Source organism: Cynocephalus volans, chromosome 13 (assembly GCF_027409185.1).
Source record: "Cynocephalus volans isolate mCynVol1 chromosome 13, mCynVol1.pri, whole genome shotgun sequence".
Classification (NCBI taxonomy): Eukaryota; Metazoa; Chordata; class Mammalia; order Dermoptera; family Cynocephalidae; genus Cynocephalus; species Cynocephalus volans.
Window position 1 is genome coordinate 106,250,988 of NC_084472.1, and position 23,281 is coordinate 106,274,268.

Consider the following 23,281-nt stretch of genomic DNA (forward strand, 5'->3'; position numbering starts at 1 on the left):
TTGAATCACTTCAGGCTACAAAAAGGGGGAAAGGTAGTGAATGGAAAGAAGTGTATCTTGGCTCCTGCTTTTGAGCCTCTTTCTACTGCTCCTTATTGACAGGACCTAAAAGAGAGCAGCTGGAATAACTGGGATGCAGTTGGCAGAGGCATAGCCCCAGCATTCCATAGCAGAATGTAGAGTGAGTTTGAAACAGACATAGTAGCTTAACTACTGACACACACAAACACCCCTTTAGCTTCAAATGCCGAGTGCTCTCTTACAAGCTACACTGAGTCAGGAACGTGAAAAAAGCAAAAGAAATTCACTTAGAAGAGGTGGATATATTGTTGCATTTAGTGATGTTTCAAAAATATTCCTTTTATTTTGCAATACCGAGATATATGTGTTAGGGAGGACAGATGAGAAAAACACTGATTTTCTTAGAAAATTCTTTGAAATAATAATAATAAAAAAACTTCAAAAGAATTAATTTCAGATGTTTCTCATTGAATAATCTTTGGCTTGCCAATGGAAAATTTTAACAGGTTTTATAATATTTGTCTGGTTTTGTTTTTGTTTTGCATTTAAGAACTTCTTGTTTGATAGCATTCTATTACTTTGCTGCTAGTGTGCTCTCAACTGTTTACTGCAGCTATCCTTTGGAATAAATATTTTCTTACTCAATTTATCTACCCAAAGGAACAAGTGTATTATAACAAATCTTTCTGAGGCTTGCCCAGAAATCCTCTGGTCAAAAGGAAATATATGCAGTAGACTGTATTTCTTCTGAGCTAAATTCCTAAGACTTGTCTGTAAGGTCTGGGGAATTGTGTTAGGTGCCACTACTAAGTCAGGGAGATTTACAAACCAAGAAACAAAGACGAAAAAATTTATCTTGTTGCTTTATGTTCTCTACCCAGTTCAGGTTTATCAGGGCAGTGTCATGTTGTGGTTAATACTATTCAGACCAAATTTGCATAGCACTTGGCTTTCAAGAAGAGATAGAGAGGAAGAGAGTGAGAAACGTAAATATGATATTTTTTATGAAATCAAATATGCTTGCTTCCCTTGAATTGTTTCAAAAGGAAGATACTGATTTAACAGGAAAGCATTTTGTACCTTCCAAATCTCTTGCCATCAGGTTAGAGGATCCCAAGTAAAGAGGTTTGAACAACAGTATGTGTTTATCATGATTGACATTGATGCAAATCTCAGTGCTTAGCAAGAGTATGTGATATAAGAAATCATTCATTAGTCAAATATTAATCGAATGCCTACTATTTATGAATCATTGAGTCAGGTAATTTAACGCAGTTTTTTCTCTAATCAAAAAAAAAAATCTTTCTTCCACTTTATCATTCTATATAGCCTTTCAACTTTGACTCACACTAAGGATATAAACCTAGAAAGAACACAAAGAATTTCTGTTGAAAGATCAGTTCTATCTACACAGTTCACTATGACTTGTTCTAAGGTCCATAAAGCACACTTCAATTTTCCCAATTGTTAGCTACATATTTTGTTACTCACACAGGATAAAATATTACCTTTTTGGCCTCCTTTGCAACCATGGGTAACTAATTTGCTAAGTTCTGGGCAACGAGATATAAGAAAAAACATTGTGTAAGGCTTCTGGATAATCTTAAAAGGAGTTGCTTTGTCTGACAGAGCGGTTTTTGTTTTTTCTGTGGGTTTTTTTTTTTTTTTTTTTTTTTTGCCATTTTACCTTTTTTTGCTTTTCTACCATGAAACTCAGAGTTCCACCAGCCATCTTGAGCTTGAACATGAACTTGAAGAAAACTAGTACTGAAAGTGTGAAACAAATGACTGGAACTACCACACTAATGTCACAATGACCACACTCTAATCTACTTTACATAAAAATAAAAAAATAATTTTGAATGAATCACTGGTATTTTGAGTTTTTCTTTTACATGCAGTTGAATCTAGTACTAATTGGAAATAATCTTCATTTTTTCTGTAAAATGAAAACAACAGATTGATTTTTATTCTTTTAATGTTATTTTTATAATTCCAAGATAGATTTTAATCAAAACTTTCTATCAAAAATTATTTAGAATTTCTATTTTGCTTTCAAAGATAATAATAATATTAACATGATTTATCCACTGCACACAAATTCCCCTTCATCTTTTTAATGTTATTAAAGTTTTGAATCCACTATTTTTATGGTAAACACAAATTTGTTTTTAATTTAACAACTCTGATTAATTAAATTTATTAGAACATTGTGGGGAAAACAGAATAATTTAGTCAGGACCCCTGACTCAGGTCCAGTTGGGGGTGGTGCAGCACATTTGTTGTAAACAAGGTGTGTGTGGGTGGAGTTACTGCACATGTGCACCCATGTATCTTTTTAGTTTATTGCTATTGTGCCATTCTTCAGTTTGTGAAGCAGTGCTGGCAAGTGAGCTCGTGTCTAAAAATAGAGCATGTTTACTCTGCTGGCAGCTGCTCAGTTTTTTGGACTTTGCCCGTAGCAATTGAGATTTCTGTGTTTCTTTTTGGACTGCTTAGCTCTTAGACATGTGTGTGCTGAATAAAGACTATTCTTTCTTCAAGTATGGCTCCAAGGACTTTTTTCCTGTTACCTAGCTCATAGACCTCCTTGTAAAGGGTTTGTGAATGGGCTCCAGGGGTCTGTGAGCTAAGACCCGGCCCTAGCTCTACACACATGTATTGATTTCTGTATCCACTACTGTTCCTCGAATGCCTCACCTTCCTTCCCTAATACAGTTTTTTTAAAACTTATATACACAGTTTTACAGTGCTTTTCCCTTATTTGTTGTACATCTGAAAAAGTTGATCTCTTCAGAGATAGTTCAATTTAATATAAAATTTTAGGTCCATAATAATTTCCCTTAGAATTTTGAAAATATCACTTTATTTTCTTCTAGAGTCTACCGTTGATGTCAATTTGCGGTCATTTGAGTTTGTCTATCTCTGTCTTTTCTCCACAGTATCTTTTTATGTCTTTCTGTTGATGTTCTCCATCTCACAATAATAAATCTTAGGATGGATTTATTTTTACTTATCCACCTTGATTATTGGAGGCTTAGTTGTTTTTGTCATTTGTTTGTTTTTGTATTTTTTTAAGTGTAAGGAGTCACATCTTCAATTCTGAAGAGCTGTTAGGTACTATTTCTTCAGTGTGATGTCTCTAATTTGCATATGCTAGAACTTCTATTGGGTATATGGTAAAGTTGAACTAATACTTGTAGAAGGTATAAATTATGGTTCAAAGTTCAGTAATTTGCATATGGTTATTTAATTATTGCAGAAAAGACTGTCTTTTTTCTACTTAATGGTCTTTGGACCTTCCTCAAAAATCAGTTGTATATATAGGTATGAATCAACTTTTGGAATCTCTATTGTGTTCCATTACCTATTTGTCTGTCACTACACTAATGCAACACTGTACTGTTTTTTTATTACTGTAGCTTTATAGTAAGTACTGACATCAAGTAATGTCAGTCCTCCAACTTTGCTCTTCTTTTTAAAATTTATTTTGGTTCTCCTCAGTCTTTTTCTTTCCACAAGGATTTTAAAATGATTATGCAAATGTATACCACAAATTCTGTTGAGATTTGGATTGGAATTGCATTGAATCCATAGATCAATTTGGGGAGAATTGGTATAATAATTTTGATTGTTCTGGCCTATGAAAATAAGATATAGGTCTGAATTTTTATTACACTTCTTAAATTTTATTCTACCAATGTATTGGAACAATTTCAGTGCATAAGTCTTACACATATTTTATAATATTTATCCCTAAGCATTTCATATGTTTGATGTTATTTTATATGGTATGTTTTTATTTCAATTTCTAACTGCTTATTGTAAGTTTATAGTGATTTAATTGATTTGTATATATTTATCTTGTATCTTGCAGCCTTTTTATACTCACTGATTAGTTTAGTGGCTTTATTTGTAAATTTCATTGTATTTTTCACATTGTCAATCACGTCATTTGTGAATAAAGACAATTGTAAATCTTCCTTTCCAAATTGATGCTTTTATTTCTTTTACATGCCTTATTGCACTGACTAGAATCTCCAGTAAAGGTACAAATTGTGAGGGAGGACATTCTTGTCTTCTCCCTGTTCTTAGGGGGAAAGTACTCAGTCTTTCATCAGTAATTATAATGTTCCCTATAAATTCTGTGTAGATAGTCTTTGCCAGATTAAAGAAGTTTCTTTCTATTCTTAGTTGACACACAGTTTTTATTTGGGTAATTTATAAGCAACAGCTGAAAGTTGGCAAATACGTTCTCTACATTTACTAAGATGATCTTTTACATTTTTTAGTTTGGTAATATGAAACATTACATTAGATGAATTTCATAGGTCAGACTGTTACATTCCGGAATTAACCTCACTTAGTCATTGTATTAGTTTTCTATTCCTTTTGTAAGAAATTACAAAAAAATTCACTGTCACAAATATGTTATCTTGTAGTTGTAAAAGTCAGATGTCCTAAAATCAATCTATTGGCAGGGCTGTATTTCTTCCGGAGGCACTAAAAAAATAGAAAAACAATTTTCTTGCCTTTTTTCAGCTTCTAGAGACTGCCTGCTTTCCTTTGTTCATGTTCCTTTATCTTCAAAGCCAGCAGCATAACATCCCCCTCCTTACTCTCTCCTCTTATCTCATCTCTGCTTCTGTAATCACATCTCCTTCTTCTGACTCCCGTTTTTCCCTTATAATGGCTCTTGGGATTACACTGGGCTCACCTGGATAATTGAGGACATCCTCCCCATATGAAGATCTTTAATCAAATATGCAAAGTCCCAATTGCCACACAACGTGGCACATTTACACGTTCTATGAATTATGACATGGACATGTACATCTTTGGGAGGGGCATTATTCTGCCAACCTCTGTCTCTTTTATATAATGTTAGGTTTAATTTGATAAATTTTTGTTTAGAATTTCTAATCTACATTTATAAAAATATTAATAACCGATATTCTGTCTTTATAATATCTTTTGTAGTTTTTTGGTATCAGGGTACTGTTGACCACACAAAATGATTCACAATATATTCTCCTCTCTTCCATTTTCAGGAAGAGTTTGTATAAATTCACTATTATTTCTTTCTTTAATGTTTGGTGGAATCCAATAGTGAAGGCATTTATGCATCCAGTTGCCTTTGTGTGAAGATTTTCCACTATTAAATTCAATTTCTTTAATCGATTCAGAATCCTTCAATTTATTTATTTATACCTAAGTAAACTTTGGGAGTTGGTATTTCTCAAGAAACTTGTTCACTTTACCTAAATTGTTGAATTTATTGGGACAATGTTGTTTATAATCTCTTACTCTCCTTTTAATATCTGTAGAATTTGTACAGAGAGTGTTATCAGTTCTCTCATTTCTGACATGGGTAATATGTATCCTCTTTTTTTCCTAACCAGACAGGCTAAATGTTTATCAAATGTAAGAATGTTTACAAAGATATAATTTTGAGTTTATTGATTTTTGTCTATTTCATTGATTTCTATTCTGATTTTTTATTTTTATTTTTTTTCTGCTTACTTCACATTTAATTTGTCCTCTTTTTCTAACGTTTTAGGTGGAAGAAAGATTTTTCTTGTTTTCTAATATAGTCATTTAGTGAGAGACACTTCACCCCACCTACTACTTTAGTGGCAGTCCAAAAATTTTGATATATGTTTTGTTTTAATTCTCATTCAGTAGAAAATATATTCTAATTTCCATTTTCTTTCTTTTTTGACCCTAGGTTATTTAGAAGTATGTTATTTTGTCTGCAAATATTGGGGAAGTTTCAAGAGATCTTTTTGTTATTGATTTCTAATTTAATTCCATTGTGATTAGATTAGATACTTTGCATGACTTGAAATCGTTTACATTTATTCAGATTTGTTCTATATGGCATATTACAGAATATGGTATATTACAGATATATGTAATATATCTTGCATATGATATATTATAATAACTGTTCCACATGCCCCTAAAAAAGAATGTGCAGCCTGGAGTTGGGGGATGAAGAGTTATATAAAATTCAATTAAGTCAAGTTATTAGGTATCTTATTTAAGTAATGTAACTTCTTACTGGTATTCTAACTACTTATTCTATCACTTACTGGGAGAGGGATACTGAAATTTCCAACTCTTAATTGTGGACTTGCATATCCTTTCAATTTTATTAGTTTTTTCTTTATGTATTTTGAAATTGTTATTACATCTTAGTCAATTTCCTGCTGCTATAACAGAATTCTGCAGACTGGGTAATTTATAAACAATAGAAATTTATTTCTCCCAGTTCTAGAAGCTGGAGAAATTCAAGATCAAGGCACCAGCTGGTTGGTTGTCTGGTTAGAGTCTGGTCTCTGCTTCCGAGTTGGCACTTTGAATTCTCCCTTCTTCAGAGGATAGAAACATTGTGCCCTCACATGGCAGAAGGTAGGACAAAAAGGGACAGATTCCCTCCATCAAGCCCTTTTATAATGGCACCTAGTTCTATTATAATCTCCCAGTACTGTTGCATCGGAGATTAAGCTTCAACATGAATATTGGAGGAAACAAAAACCATTCAGACCATAGCAGTGCATAATCATTAGGATTGTTATGGTCTCTTTATGAATCTGCCCTTTATTTTTATGACATTGTCTTCTTTGTCCCTGGTAATATTCTTTCTTCTGAGATCTATTTTGTCTAATATTAATATAGTCACTTCCCATTCTGTGGTTTGTGATAGTGTGGTATACATTTTCTATCATTTTTCTTGAAACCTATTTGTTTTTTTAATATTTCAAGTGCATTTCTTGTAGTCAACTTGTAATTGGGTCTTAATTTTTTTATCCAATATGACAATTCTTTAATTTGGAGGTTTAGACTATTTACATTTAATGTGTTTCCTGATATTATTAGACTGATGTCTACCTTCGGACTCTGTATTTTCAAAATTAAAAAAATAAATAAATCTGTTCTTTTTTCATTTCCATTTTGCCTGCCTTATCTTGGATTAATCCAGTACTATTTATATATTATTTCCTTTATTGGATTATTAGCTATAATTAGTTGTTTTGTTATTTTAATGGTGACTTTCACATATAGCATAAATATATGTATTTTTAATGTATCATAGCTTATCTTCAAATTCTATCATTTCACATATAGCATAAAAAAATACAAAAATATAGTTTATATCTCTTCTCCTTGCCTTTGTTCTACTGTTGTCAAATATTTTACTTTTATATACATTATAAAATATTTATATGGTATGAACCTCACATTACATTATTACTATTTCTCTATAATAACCATCTTTTCAGGATACTTAAGTAATAATAATAAAATCTTATGTATTCTTCATGTAGTTACCATATTCAATGCATATAATTCCTTCATATAGATCCATATTGCTTTATGGTTTCATTTTCCTTCTGCCTGAGGGTTTCCTTTAATATTCTTGAAGTGCACATCTATCACTGAATTATTCTTTTACCTTTTGTATATTTGAAGAAGTCTTTCTTTTGACTTAATTTTCCTAAGATACTTTTTTCTGGGTATAGAATTATAGGTTAAGTGTTTTATAGTGTTTTTTCTTGGTTTGTTTTTGTTATCAGTATTTTTAAAATATTGCTCTATGGTCTTCTGACTTTTTTTTCCTGATAAGAAATCTTCAGTCATCCATGTCTCTGATTATGTCACTAACGCTTCTTTTTTCCTTTGGGTGCTTTTAAGATTTTCTCTTTGTTTGATTGACAAATTTGAAAAGAATTAAAAATCATTTGTTGAATGCTTTCGTATTTTGTATTTGGAACCCTCACAATGATTCCAATCATAAATGTATTGGATGTTTGAGGTGTTCCCAGACTTCACTTTCATTTTTCAAGTTCTCTCTTACTCTGAGCTCATTTTGAAAGGCTCATATGTCTATGTCTTCAATTCATTGATCTTTTATTCCACACTGTCTAATCAGCCATTAATCCCATTTAGTGTATTTTTCAATGCACCCATTGTATTTTTCAACTCTCAAATTTAAATTGGGCCTTTTAAAAATATCTTCTGTGCCTCTACTTAATTGTTTTAACATATGAAGTATAGCTACAATTATTGTTTTATTGTCTTTTTCTAATATTTCTAGCAGAATAAGTTCGGGATCAACTTTGATGGGCTGATTATTCTCTTCATTTTATGTTGTAGTTTTATGTGTTTTTTATTTTTTTGCATGCTTCATAATTTTTAATTAATGCCATACATTGTAGATTTTATCTTCTCAGTACTGGATCTCTTTTGTATACCTTCAATCATTCTTAAGCTTTGTTTTTAAATTAATTGAAAAGAGTTTGATCCTTTTATGGCTGATTTACTAGGCATCACTCGTGTTCTAATTTTGCCTCATAAAACAAAATCCCTCTGAGTGTTCTACCCAGTGTCCCATAAATTTTGATGTTTTCCTGTCTGGCTGGTGAGCACAGGCGTTATGACATACATGCTGATCAGTACTTAGCAGCATATGCAAGAGGGATCCTGTGTAGGTCTTCAGAGTTCTCTCTCTGTGTATCTTTCTCTGCTCTGGTACTTTGTCCTGGGAACTGTATTTTTGTCCCAGTGAATTTTCAACTTAGTCTTAGATTAGTGAATCCACTAGGCTCAGCCCAAATTTCCCCTTCCTGTACTACAGGCTGGCAAGTCTGTGAAGTCAGTAAGCTGGGACAGTCATAACAGTCATTTCATTTTTCTTTCTCTCTATGTGAGCACAGTCCTTCAGCAATCCTCATAGAATCCTACGATTTGGGAAAAAACATATGTATTCGTTATGTTGTTTTACATAGCAAGGAACCAAGCTCAGAATACTATCATTCTTATTCTCTCTTATTAGTGGTATTACAGAAACACTTGTCATTATTTTACTTTGTTTTCTTACAGAATATGTGTGCTAGAATTGTGACTAACTGTTCTGTCCCATCACTAAGAAGTGTTTATTGAAAAATTGCCATTCTGAGTTGGTGGGATAGAGCAAGAGCTAATTCAAGTTTTATGTATGCAGTGCTAAGCTTCAAGATCATATCATTCACATAAAGATCTTTCAAATTTTCACTCCATAATATTTGTGTTTATTCTTAATTCTAAGGTTTGCTGCTGCATTTGAAAGTAAAAATTGTATTATTCTCTGTAAAGTTAGACATACAAGCTTGTAACCTATGTTCCAAAATGAACACCAAAAGAAGATAATGCCACTTATTTCTCCAGTCTTCTCGACTCAGTCTCCAGAATTTCTGTATTTCAGGAAGATAGAGATGAGTCATTAGTCGACTGTGGGCCCACATTTCAGGGCACCTTTTTACCTATTGTGTAATTAGTTTCACCTAACATCTCTAGAAAAAGGAGATTAAGAACCAAATCTAGCATTTTCCTTATTTTCTTTATTTTTTTAAATGATTTCCAACCACTTGAAATTTTCAGAATCAAAAGAAGGGGAAAACATGCTTGAAATACTGGAATCCAATAAACCCAAGTACACAGATGAGCATACCAGCAGCACAGCTCCACTGCAATTTAAGGAAATTAAAATTTCCATGCAGGATCCGAGGAAACATACAATTTCTGAAGGTCAGGAACCACCTGCTATGTGTAAACAGAGAAGTGCAAACTTCAGCTTCATTAGTTCTTCATTGAGGATCTTTATGTCCAATCCCCAAAGAAAATATACTTTTTAATAATTGTAATATTACTGACCTTTCCCAGCAACCTGCTGATTGATTATATAACCTTTCAGTCTGTTGTACGTTATGTGCCTTCAGCATGTGTCCTGGACACCAATTTAACTCACTGGAAAAAAGGCATAGGGGTTGACCTGTGGAATAAGAATTTTAAAACATTTGGGCTGTTGGGAAAGCCTGTGTTCAGAAAAGATAAAAAAAAAGTAATTAACTATTGATCAAGGGGGAAAAAAAAAGACAAGAACATAGAGACAAGAGAAAAGGTATTATTTTCTCTGTGGAATCCTAGTTACCCAGGTAACTACATCCTGATTTTGGCTTGTAGATCTCCAGATCTGAGTTTGCAAAGAAGAAAGGATTCTCCTTTAAAAATTGTATTTGACTTTTATTTGTAAGGAAATTATCACAGAACATGTATCTTTGAAAGGCCAGAAAAGAATCAAGCATAAAACTCATAATAGCTGAACAATCCAAAAAGTTTCCTAGAATGGTAATTACTGCTTGGAGGACTTGAAATAATTGCCAAAAAAAAATTTTTTTTAAAGAAATGTCATAACAAGTTACAAGAATTGTTTCAGATTGTTTCAGTAAAGGCATTTAGGAACTTGCATCTCTCATACAAAAACAAGGGGAAAAAAAACGTTAGGAAACAATAATATATTATTCTATTCTTTATAAACTCTTTTTTTTTTTTATTTTGTCGATATACATTGTGGCTGATTATTGCTCCCCATCACCAAAACCTCCCTCCCTTCTCCCTCCCCCCTCCCCAGCAACAATGTCCTTTCTGTTTCCTTGTCGTATCAACTTCAAGTAATTGTGGTTGTTATATCTTCTCCCCCCACCCCAGTTTTGTGTGTGTGTGTGTGTGTGTGTGTGTGTGTGAATTTATATATTAATTTTTAGCTCCCACCAATAAGTGAGAACATGTGGTATTTCTCTTTCTGTGCCTGACTTGTTTCACTTAATATAATTCTCTCAAGGTCCATCCATGTTGTTGCAAATGGCAGTATTTCATTCGTTTTTATAGCTGAGTAGTATTCCATTGTGTAGATGTACCACATTTTCCGTGTCCACTCATCTGATGATGGACATTTGGGCTGGTTCTAACTCTTGGCTATTGTAAAGAGTGCTGCGATGAACATTGGGGAACAGGTATACCTTTGACTTGATGATTTCCATTCCTCTGGGTATATTCCCAACAGTGGGATAGCTGGGTCGTATGGTAGATCTATCTGCAATTGTTTGAGGAACCTCCATAGTTCTTTATAAACTCTTAAACTTGCTCTTAGTTCTATTTCTCTTGTATTTCCATATCTTCTAGAAGTCAATTATCAATTTATACTTATCTAGCAGAGGTAATTATGAAAAAAGAATAATATCAAGCATATGCATTATTTTATCATTAGAATGGAGATGTGCATGCAATGGGTATGTTTTCCTGTTGAGCCTGCCCTACCCTAAATAACACCTCTGCCTCTCAGTGATAGCAATTGAGACTGCAGATATAGGTTTTTAGGGGAAGAAGAAGGGATATCAGCCAGCTATTAGGTTGTTTTGTGAATGCAATCTCTTTCTGTAATGTCAAAAGGCATTCCACGTTTCAGAATCAAGCTTTTTGTTTGAAATGAAGTAATTAAGGGATTCAGGAGAATTTAGTGTATCCTCTGGGGATCCCTTCTCAGCATTTCTTGGGAAATTTATTTATATTTCCTAATCCTAATTCTGAGAAAAGAAATGAAGAAATGGCAAAATATAAATCTCTAATGAGAATTAAAATTAAACTATCAACATACAAATATTAAGGCTTTGAAAGAATACATTTGTGTCCAATTGAAAGTAGAGCAAAATATGCTGGCAGATGAAGTAGAAAGTCATAGCCAACATTTTTAGAAAACAGGACAGGATCAGGTAGGAGAGAATGATCACAATGTCGTCAGTCAGTCTTGCTTGTAGTCATCGGCATAAGTGTGGGCTGTAGTCCTCTCTGCCGCTAAATGACTTATTCATTCTTGCAAATAAAACACTCTTTAATAAGTTTATACTCACAGTGTATTTTATACTAATTCTACAAATGGTATCCTAACAACATGTTTGGAAGCATAAGAAATCCTTGACTGACAGTGTTGGCACATGATCACGTACAGTGCTATTGCCCTTGCAAAGAAATACTAATATGGCATTATCTGAATACCACACAAACATGTCCACTGACATTTCACAGTTTTGTATCTGTTCTGTAAGCCATGATTCTTTCTGAACACATTCACAGAAGAAATACAGAGGAAAAATGTGAACAAGATTGATCTGAAATCTGTGTTTACAAAAACAATATCAATACCAATATCAAAGGCAAAACCAAATCAGGGCAAGCAGTCAAAATATTTTAATCACTAAAAACAAAAGAAACTTATATGAAACGACCTGTATCCTAATGCTCAACATGAAGCTGAGTACATCTAGAATTTTTTGTCAGATCAAAACTATAGAGTAGGACAATCAATGCTTTGAGTGTTTTAAGAATGAAAATATTTGTGACATTATGTTTAAATTTTTAAAATGATTTTTAGTTAGCATTTAAAACTCATGTTCTCTTAATATTTTCTATATAAATATATATAGAATATTGGTATCAGGTACAGATCATTTTTTCATGATGTGAAAATTCACAATGTTGTCAAAATATATTGCTTTATAACAAAAAATAAATCATATATTTACTAATATTATTTAACAGAGAAAAACTGAACTTTCCATCACAGGAAAAGAGTTCATTCTGTATTATTATGATCATTTTTACTTAAAAATACACATAAAATACTGAGAAAAATATAAAATGACTTATGGTTTTGGAAAATTGTCAAGCCATTACTGGAATTTTGATTTCTTATTCTAAAATTTTGAGGATTAATACATGTCAAATATTTGCAAACACTGGGAGAATCTAATTATAATTTATTATTATTATTGTTGTTGTTTATTATTATTATTATTTATTTATTATTAATCTGACCAGCTTCTGTTTCCACCTCTGGCAACAGTGCTCTTGGCTTCATTTGAAGACTTGCTTTCACTTCTCACCCACTCCATGTTTTTCTTAAGTGCATAAACATCCCATCCTCTGTGGCTACAAAGCTGGGCATGAGATCCTGGCTTGGCTACTCAGAGTTCTCTGTAATTGTCTGAACTTGAAGTAGAGGCATAGTTGCTTTTTTGGGGTTTTTGTTTGTTTGTTTTTTGTTTGTTTGTTTACTTTTAAGTTGACTTTTATTGTATGTAAGCTCAGAGTGGCAACCATGGCCACTAGCCATATACAAAAGCTGAAGAGAAAGGTCAACACAATGATGGAAGATGTGATGAGACACTGAAAATGAGAAAGGGAGAATCTGAAGACAGCCCCCAAATTCCTGATGCTGCTTCAGACTGTGGATTCAGTTTAGAGTGACACTGACCACATCCCTTATTTTTTAAGTTATGACAGTACTTGTCTCTTGTCTATTCTCTTGTTGTTGACTTAAATCTTGTTTGAGTTGGGCATCTGTCACTTCCAGGCAAAAAGAACCTAACAAACAATAAACATTTCTCTTTTGAAAAGACAGCTCTTTGCTTATTCAGAACCTGGGGGGTTTATAATTTGTAAGCAATCCCTTTCTAAATTAAACACCTTTGGCAATATATCAGTAAACAATTTTTCTCTATTTAGTTTCATGGACTCTTACTAATAAACCTGCTTGGTCTTTCCCAGTACTCTTAATAATATTCATAATTTTATTCATATTTTTAATTGGACAAAACCAACATTGATTTTATTTTATGCATTAACAAAAACTAAATCCTCTTTCATAATGCACAATCTTGTCCTTGTTCAATAATTCAATAGATAAAGAGTCCTGTTTCCAGCAAGCGCTCTTTCATCATGCATTGCCTCTTATCCACTCCCCGCTCCCTTTCTTGCCTCCCCAGCAGGGGTAGCCATTTTAATATGTACCATTTTGTTCGTATGTGTATCAACTGTCACATCTATCTCCTCCCAGTCATTCCTGCTTGAATCTTGCACACTTGCTCCATCTCAGTCATTGCTGCAGCGCATTGATTCAGTGGGTACTCATGTGCGTTCTCTACCTGATGCTTGAAATTTTTAAATCTTCCCACTGCACCACAACATGCTGCACCCCAAGGCATGGGAACTTATCTCCCCAGGAGCCAACTCCCTTCCTCAAACTTAAAGTGAAGTAGAATTAATTTCCTGTGTAAAAATTTTTGACCGATGAAGACAGAAGATGTGAGGAATCTAGAAACTTAATTCTATCTCCATTTCCACCTCCTAGTGATAAAACAATTTTTTTTCCCATATTCTCTACCCAGAAATGTCTTACATGGGCCACAAACATGCATAAGACACAGGAGAGGTAAGCTGTGACTTTTTGTAGCTCATCATAAAGCAGTGGCTGGGAGAGAAATGCATCATTCTGTTTTAGCATCCCATCCTTCTCTGCTTCACTTCTGCTTTTTTCTGTGATTGTACCTTACAATAAAGAATTAGTACTTATAATATGTTTCAGGCTCTGTTTTGCAAGATTCTCAAACTGAGATCGTATGCATTCTTACAAACAATGAATTGTTATTTTATGTGCATGAATTTTTATTTATATAATGATATTCTGTATCTTACTTTTTCTCACTAAACACTTGATTTTTAAGACCCATACACATTGTTACATATACATGTACTCTATTGCTTATTTTTTTAAAAAATATTTATTAGTACATATTTGTGGGGTACATTGTGTTGCTTCAATATATGCATATACTGCACAATGACTCAGGGTATAGAGTAGTTTCATACCTTTAGTCCACCATTTTTCCTCTTCCCCATCTCTCCCCACTTCTGGCAACCATTATACTACTCTCTGCTTCTCTGAGAAACACTTTTATTTTTAAGATTCCACGTATGAGTGATATCAGGCAGTATTTGTCTTTTTGTGCCTGATTTTCTTCACTTCACATAATGGTTTCCAGTTCCATCTATGTTACTGCAAATGATAGGATATCATTTTTATTTTATTTTATTTTATTTTATTGAGTAAATTATGGTTTATTCATACAGAGTTTTAGACAACACAAGATGTATATATTCAGTTGCAAGTTCAAAACATGGTAATGGAGTTGGATAGGGTATCATTTTTAAAACATAGCTGAGTAGTATCTCATTGTGTATCTATACCACAGCTTTAAAAAAAAAAATCCATTCCATCTCTTGGCTGTTGTGAATAGTGCTGAGATGTACTTGGAAGTCAGGTGTCTTTTTGATAAATTGATTTCATTTACTTTAGTTATATACCCGAAAGTGAAATAGCTGGGTCATAGGGTAGATCTATTTTTTAAGTTTTCTGAGGAACCTCCATATTGTTTTCCACAGTGGCTCTACTAATTTATTTTCCCACCAACTCTGCAGGAAAGTTTCATTTTCTCTGCATCCTCTCACCAGCGTTAGTTACTTTTTGTCTTGTTGATGATAGCCATTTGAACTGCGGTGACATGCTTTCTCATTGTGGTTTTAATTTGCATTTCCCTGATAGTTAGTGATGTTGAACATTTTTTCATGTTCCTGTTAGCCATTTGTATGTCTTCTTTTGAGAAATGTCTGTTTAGGTCCTTCACCCATTTTTTAATTGGGTTATTTAATTTTTGTTTTGTTTTGTTTCTTTGCTATTGAGTCATTTAGGCTTCTTATATAGTCTATATATTAGCCCCTTCTTTGATGTGTGATTGGCAAATACTTTCTCACATTTGTAACATTGCCTCTTCGCTTTGTTGACAGTGTCCCTTGCTGCGCAGAAACTTTTTGGTTTGATATAGTCCAATTTATGTATTTTTGCTTTAGTTGTCTATGTCTTTCTAGTCTCGCTCCAGAAAGCATTGCCCACTTCCATTTTTAGCATTTTCTTTCTGTTTTCTTCCAGTAGCTTCATAGTTTGGGGTCTTAAATTAGGTCTTTGATCTATTTTGAGTCAATTTTTGTATATGGTGAGAGATAGGGGTCTATTTTCAGTCTACTCCATGTGGATATCCAGTTTTCCCAGAACCATTTGTTGAAGAGACAATCCTTTCCCCATTGTATTTTTTTTTATACCTTTGTCAAAAACTAGTTGTCTGTAAGTGCAGGGGTTTATTTCTGGGCTTTCTACTCTAATCCATTTGTAAATTTGTCTGTTTTTATGACAGTGACATGCTGTTTTGTTTACTACAGCTTTATAATACATTTTGATGTCTATTGCTTCAAACTGGCTTAGTCTTTTTGGTTTGCATCCACTACATTTTACACATCCACTCTCCTGATGATGGATAGATAAATGCTGGGAATACTTGCCACCACTAATGACTCTGTGATGAACATCCTAAACCTGTCCCTGCATATATCTGGACTACATGGGCCACACAGATGAGCACATGAAGAACACAAGCCATGCCCAGGGACTGTCACAACTGCAGGCCCTGCCCACACCTGAGCACCTGATGGGGGGCTCACAGTCCTCACCAAACCACCACACAGACTGCACAGCTGAGTGTGCTCAGGACACATGCACTGAACAAATAGGAGACAAGGCAGCACACCACACACTCAACTACATTGATAAAAGAGGAGTCACCAAGCAGAACCTATAGGGGAGAAATTCTTCCCCCTCATAACCCACTAATGAGTGATAGAAGAATTCTACCAAATGACCGAACATCAGCATAAAAATACTAAAATACAAATAAACAAGAAGCTATGACACCATGAAAGGAATATGGTATTTATCAAGTACAAACCTCAAAGAGCAAAAAAAGCCCTTGAGATGTTTGAAAAGGAATTCTAAGCACAGATCTTAAGAAAACCCAAAGAAATAAGAGAAGAATCAACTAGAGATCACAATTAAACACGAAAAAATATCCAGGATATGAAGGAGGAAATTTGCAAAGAGATTAGTAACTTAAAAAAGAATGGAACAGAACTCCTAGAAATGAAGGATTTGCTCAGTGAAACAAAAAACAAAACAGAAAGCTTAAGCAGCAGCTTAGAACAGGCAGAATAAAGAATCACAGAATGCACAGATGGTCTTTTTTAATTAACCCAGGCAGAAAAGAAAAAGGAAAAAAGGATTTTTTAAAAATGAGAGCTAGCAGACAACTTCAAATACACAAACGTCCAACTTATGGGTATTCCAGAAGTTGAGAAAAAAGTACAAGACATTGAAAACTTACTCAAGGAAGTAATAACAGAAATATTCCCACAAACAGGGAGGGATACAGACCTTCAAATTCTAGAAGCTGAAAGATGCCCAAACAGGTTCAATCCATAAAGGTCTTCTCCAAGACATGTGATAACAAAACTGGCAAAACTCAAAGACAAGGAGAGAATTCTAAAAGCAGCAAGAGAAAAGTGCCAAGTCACCTATAAGGGAACCCCCATCAGAAAAACAGCAGACTTCTCAACTGAAACCTTACAGGCCAGAAGAAAATGGGATGATATATTAGAAAGACTAAAAGAAAAAAAATTGCCAGCCAAGATTCCTATGTCCAGCATGGTTATCCATCAGAAATGAGGGACAAATAGTGCACTTTCCTGACAAACAAAAATTATGGGAAATAAAAAATTCACTACCACATGACCAGCCCTGAAGGAAACACTCAAAGGAGTCCTGCATCCAGAATCTGAAAAATGATAATCAATATCATGGATTCAAAGAAAGATCAAAATCCACCAATAAAAAAAATGCAAACAAAAAAGGAAAGAAGCTATACCATTTCCCCTCAAAAATCAGAATAACATTGGAGATGAAAAGTAAAAGGGGAAGAAAGGAACAAATAGTGTTTAAAACACCTAACCAAAAAGCAATATAATGACAAGATTAAAGTTATACTCTCAATAATAACCCTAAATGTAAATGGATTAAGCTCTCCATTCAAAAGATACTGACTGACTGACTGGATTAAAAAAGTACACCCAACTATATGCTGTATTCAAGAGATCCAACTCACCTATAAAGGCAAACACAGACTAAAAGTGAAGGGTTGGCAAAAGATATACCATTCAAACAGAAACCAAAAATGATCAGGGGTAGTCTTCTACTGGATAAAATAGACTTCATACCAAAAACCATAAAAAGAGACAAATAAGGCCATTATATAATAATAAAGGATCTATCCAGTTAGAGGACATAACAATTATAAATGTGTATGCACCCAACAGTGTAGCACCCAGAGATGTAAAGCAAACACCTTTAGACCAAAAAAAAAAAAAAAAAGAGAGAGAGAGAGAGAGAGAGAGATAAACCCAAATATGATAATACTGGGTGAACTGAAAAACCTTCTCTCAGTATGGGACAGATCTTCCAGGTAACAAATCAACAAAGACAGGATTTAAACTACACCTTATAACAATTGGACCTGGCTGACATCTACAAAACATTTCATTCAACAACTAGAGAATATACATTCTCTTCATCAGCACATGGAACATTCTCCAGGATAAACCACAAACAAGGTCACAAATCAAGTCTCAGAAAATTTTTTAAAATTGAAATCATCCCAAATATCTTTTTAGAACAAAATGGATTAGAACTGGAAATCAATAACAAGCAAAATTCTGGAAACTACACAAGTGCATGGACAATAGACTCCTGAAAGTCCTATGGGTCCAAGAAGAAATTAAACAGGAAATCAAAATTTTTTTGAAACTAATGAAAATAAAGATACAGCATAGGTTTTGACCTATGAGATACTACAAAAGCAGTACTAGGAGGGAAGTTTATTGCAATAAACATTAAATCAAAAGAATTGAAAGATTTCAAATAAATGACCTAACATGACAACTCAAAGAACTAGAAAAACAACAACAATCCAATCCCAAAAGTATTAGATGGAAATAATCAAGATCAGGGCAGAACTAAATAAAATAGAGACCCAAAAAACAATTCAAAAGATCAATGAAATAAAAAGTTGGCTTTTGAGAAGATAAATAAAACAGACAAACCATTAGCTAGGTTAAAAAAAGAGAGAGAAGACCCAAATAACAAAAATCAGAAATGAAAAGGTAGACACTACAATCCATACTAAAGAAATATGAATTACATTAGAAATTATTATAAACAAGTGTACACCAACAAAAATTAAAACCTGGAGAAAATGGATACATTCTGGACACATACAAACTACTAAGACTGAACCAGAAAGAAACTCAGAACCTAAACAGACCAATAACAAGCAATGAGATTGAATCAGAAATCTTCCAACAAAGAAAAGCCCAGAACTGGATGACTTTATAGCTGAATTCTACAAAACTTTTAATGAAGAATTAATACCACTTCTCTCAAAACTTTTCCAAAAAGTTGAATCAGAAGCCATTCTATCAAACTCATTCTATGAGGCCAGCATCACCCTGATACCAAACCAGATAAAGATACACCAAAAATGAAAACTACAGGCCAATATCCTTGATGAACAGAGAGGCAAAAATCCTCAACAAAATACTAGCAATCAGATTACAGCAACACATCAAAAAAATTATACACCACGATTCAGTGGGATTCATCCAGGGATACAAGGTTGGTTCAACTTACACAAGTCAATAAATTTGATATACCACATCAACAAAACCAAGGAGAAAAACCATATGATTACCTCAATTGATGCAGAAAAGGCATTTGACAAAATTCAACATCCTGTCATCATTAAGACTCTCAGCAAATTAGGTATACAAGGAAGTTATCTCAATACAATAAGAGCCATTCATGACAAACCAATTGCCAATATCATCCTGAATGGTGAAAAGCTGAAAGCTGAAAGCTTTTCCCTTAAGAACATGAAAAAGACAAGGATGCCCACCCAAACACTCCTCTCTCACATAGTCTTGGAAGTACCAGCCAGAGCAATCAGGCAAGAGAAAGAAATAAAGGGCATCCAGATTGCAAAGGGTGAGGTGAAACTGTCTTTGTTTGCTTGTGACATGATCTTATATATAGAAAAATCTATAGACTCTACCAAAAACCTCTTACAGCTGATTAACAATTTCAGTAATGTTGCAGGATACAAAATCAACAACCAAAATCAATAGTGTATTTATACTCCAATAGCAATCTAGAAGAAAATGAAATCAAGGAAGCAAGCACATTTACAATAGTCACACACAAAAAATAAAATTACTAGGTATCTAACCAAGGAGGTGAAAGATCTGTACAATGAGAACTACAAATTACTACTGAAAGAAATTAAGCAGGATACAAAAAGGTGGAAAGAAATACCATGCTCTTGGATGAAAACAATTAACATCAAGAAAATATCCATTCTACCCAAAGAAATCTGCAGATTCAATGCAATCCCCATCAAAATACCAATGACACTCTCCACAGTAATAGAAAAAGCAATCCAAACATTCATACAGAAAACAAATGATCCTGAAGAGCCAAAGAAATCCTAAGGAAAAAAGAAAAATGAAACCAGAGGCACAGCACTACCTGACTTCAAATTATATTACAAAGCTATTGTAACCAAAACAGCATGGTACTGGCATAAAAACCAATATTTGGATCAATGGAACAGAATAGAAAACTGAGAAATCAATCTGTGTAGTTACAGCCAATTGATCTTTCACAAAAGCAGCAAGAACATACATTGCAGAAAAGACTGCCTCTTCAGGAAATGGTACTGGGAAAATTGGACATCCATATGCAAAAAAATGAAATTGGACCTGAACCTCTCACTATATTCTGAAATCAACTTAAAATGTATTAAGGACATAAATTTATGAAACCATAAATTTACTAAAGGAAAATATAGGTGGAAACACTCCAGGTAATAGTACTAGGCAAAGACTTTATGAATAAGACCCCAAAAGCACAAGGAACATAATAAAAAATAAATAAATGAGATTATATCCAACTAAAAAGCTTCTGCACAGCAAAGCAAACAATCAACGGAGCAGAAAGACAACCTACATAATAGTAGAAAATATTTTCAAAGTATACATCCAACAAGGGATTAATATCCAGAATATACAAAGAACTCACACAACTATACAGTAAAAGAATAAATAATCAATCAAAAAATGGGCAAAGGAGATGAATAGACATTTTTCAAAAGAAAACATACTAATGGCCAACATGTACATGATAAAATGCTCAGCATCACTCAGCATCAGAAGAATGCAAATCATAACTACATTGAGATATCATCTCATGCGAGTTAGAATGGCCATTGCTAAAACGATCAAGGATAACAAATGCTGGTGAGGATGCGGGGAAAGAGAAACTCTTCTACACTGTTGGTGGGACTGTACATTAGCACAGCCATTATGGAACACAGTATGGAGGTTTCTCAAACTACAGAGAGAGCTACTATATGATCCAGCAATCCCATTACTGGGTATATATCCAAAAGAATCAAAATCATCATGTTGAAGGGATAACTGCACTCCCATGTTCATTGAAACTCTATTTACAATAGCTATAATATGGAACCACCCTTAAGTGTCCATCCACGGATGACTGGATAAAGAAAATGTGGCACCTATACACAGTGGAATACTACTCACCCATAAGAAAGAATGAAATTCTACCATTTGGAGCAACATGGATGAGTGTGGAGAAAATTATTTAAAGTGAAATATGCCAGACAAAAAGACAGAAATACCACTCATAACTGGCTGCTAGGAAGAAAAGAAGGGAGGGCAGGGGTTCGGGGGGCAGGTAGGGAAGAAGGAAAGGAGAAAGTAATGAAGGAAAGAAAGAAAGAAAAGACCACAGTAATATGTAGAACTTTCAGAAAAAGAGAACAAACCTAAGGATACTAGAGATGGGGGAGAGGGAGGGAGGGGGGTTGGGAAGTGACAGGTCGGGTAAAGGGCATAAAGAAATATCATGATTGAGGAGTTTCAAGATGGCGGCGGCTGCGGCGGCTGGCGCGGAGTAGCTGAGGTGGAAAAGGCGGCCACTGGGCCTCAGGCAGCCGGGAAACTTGTGGACCTTCCTCTTGCCATCTCTTAAGGGAGGACCGCTGCTGCTGGCCGGTCGTGGGGGGTGACCGCCACTTTGCCCCTGGCAGGAGAGGCTGCCTCATTTACAGGCAACAGCTTTGAACTGTGGAGCAGGAAAAGAACTGATTCTTAGCTGCAAAAGCGAGTCTCTAAACAGGGAACACGGCGCCAGGGCTGCTGTGGATGCAGCCAGGATCCCGGAGGCTGGGGCCGCACTGAAGGCGGCCAGCTGCCCTATTCAGGATTCGAGGTTTCAGGCCGGCATTAAAGAAGATTCCTGGGAGCGCCCGAGCCACGCCGTGACTGAACAGCCCGAGGCAGCAGCGGCCAAGAACAGGGAAGACGACAAACCAGAGACAGAGAGTGAGCACCTGACCTGGCACAACCCTGTGAGTGACCCGGGCTCAGATCTGTTGGGGGGGGATTACGCCCACCCGACTCCCGCCTGCACCACCAGGCCACTCACAGCCCCGGAGCTGCCTCCATTTTCCCAGGTGCTCGCAGCCCCGCCCGGCTTGGCCATCACTGAGCCCTCCCACTTGCTTGGCCTGGCGCGGAGCTTTCCGGAGCCTGCGGACCGGCCTCTCCTCCCACTCCCTCCGCGCGGTTCTCTGGCGGGGCTGGTGGCGGGGGGAGTCCCCAGCCAGGGTCGGGAGGGCAAGGAAGTATGGACGGGCCGACTGTCACTCCACCACACCCTGGACTCTGGCCCCCAGTAAACTTCCTGTTACTGGGAGGCAGATACCATCTCTGCAGCCACCAGTTCGGAAAAAAGCCTAACCAATTTCTGGTTGGGAATACCGTGGTAGGAGAGTTCCCAGGTCCACTTGAACCTGCCGGAAAGCAGGCTGCAGGTGGGCGCTAGATTTGGTCTATGCTGGGGGGATACAAAGGTGAACAAGCCCCGAGAGAGATCAACACAGTGCTACAAAGGCACCCAGAGAGACCGGTCGTCTGTGCCTAGCAGAAACCTGGTAGACTTCCTGGGCGAGGTAGTGCCGAGCAGGGTCTTGAAGGCCCAGCTGATAGACGAGGGTTGCAGAAGACATGCCCCAGCCCAGCCAAGTGCGCACAGAGTGGGGAGACCTGCAACCTGGGAGGCGGAGACTCAACAGAAACCACACACCCGGTGGGGTTGCCACTGCACGATCTAACAGCCTGGGCCAGAGCACAGGGAACGGGGAGAAGTCCTGCACAGGAAGTGAAAGCTCAACAGAGATCACACACCCTGTGGTACGTGATCCACCAGCCCAGCAGAGTCCAAGCTGACCAGAAAGGTGGCTCCCCGGAGAAGCCCAAGACCCGAGGCAACCACACACACAAGGCACTAGAGGCCAACTGAGCAGTCACGGCGGGAGCCATACCAAATTGGCAACCACAGCAACATCCCAGTTAATCATCAGTCTCAAACCAGTGGTCTGTAAAACCCCCTGCCACAATGAATAAACACCAAAAAAAAAGATACCAGAAATACAAAAAATCAAGAAAGTACACCACCAAAAGTTAATAAATCTCAAACTCTAGATCCTATAGAAGAAGAAGCCCTTGAAATGACTGACAAGGAATT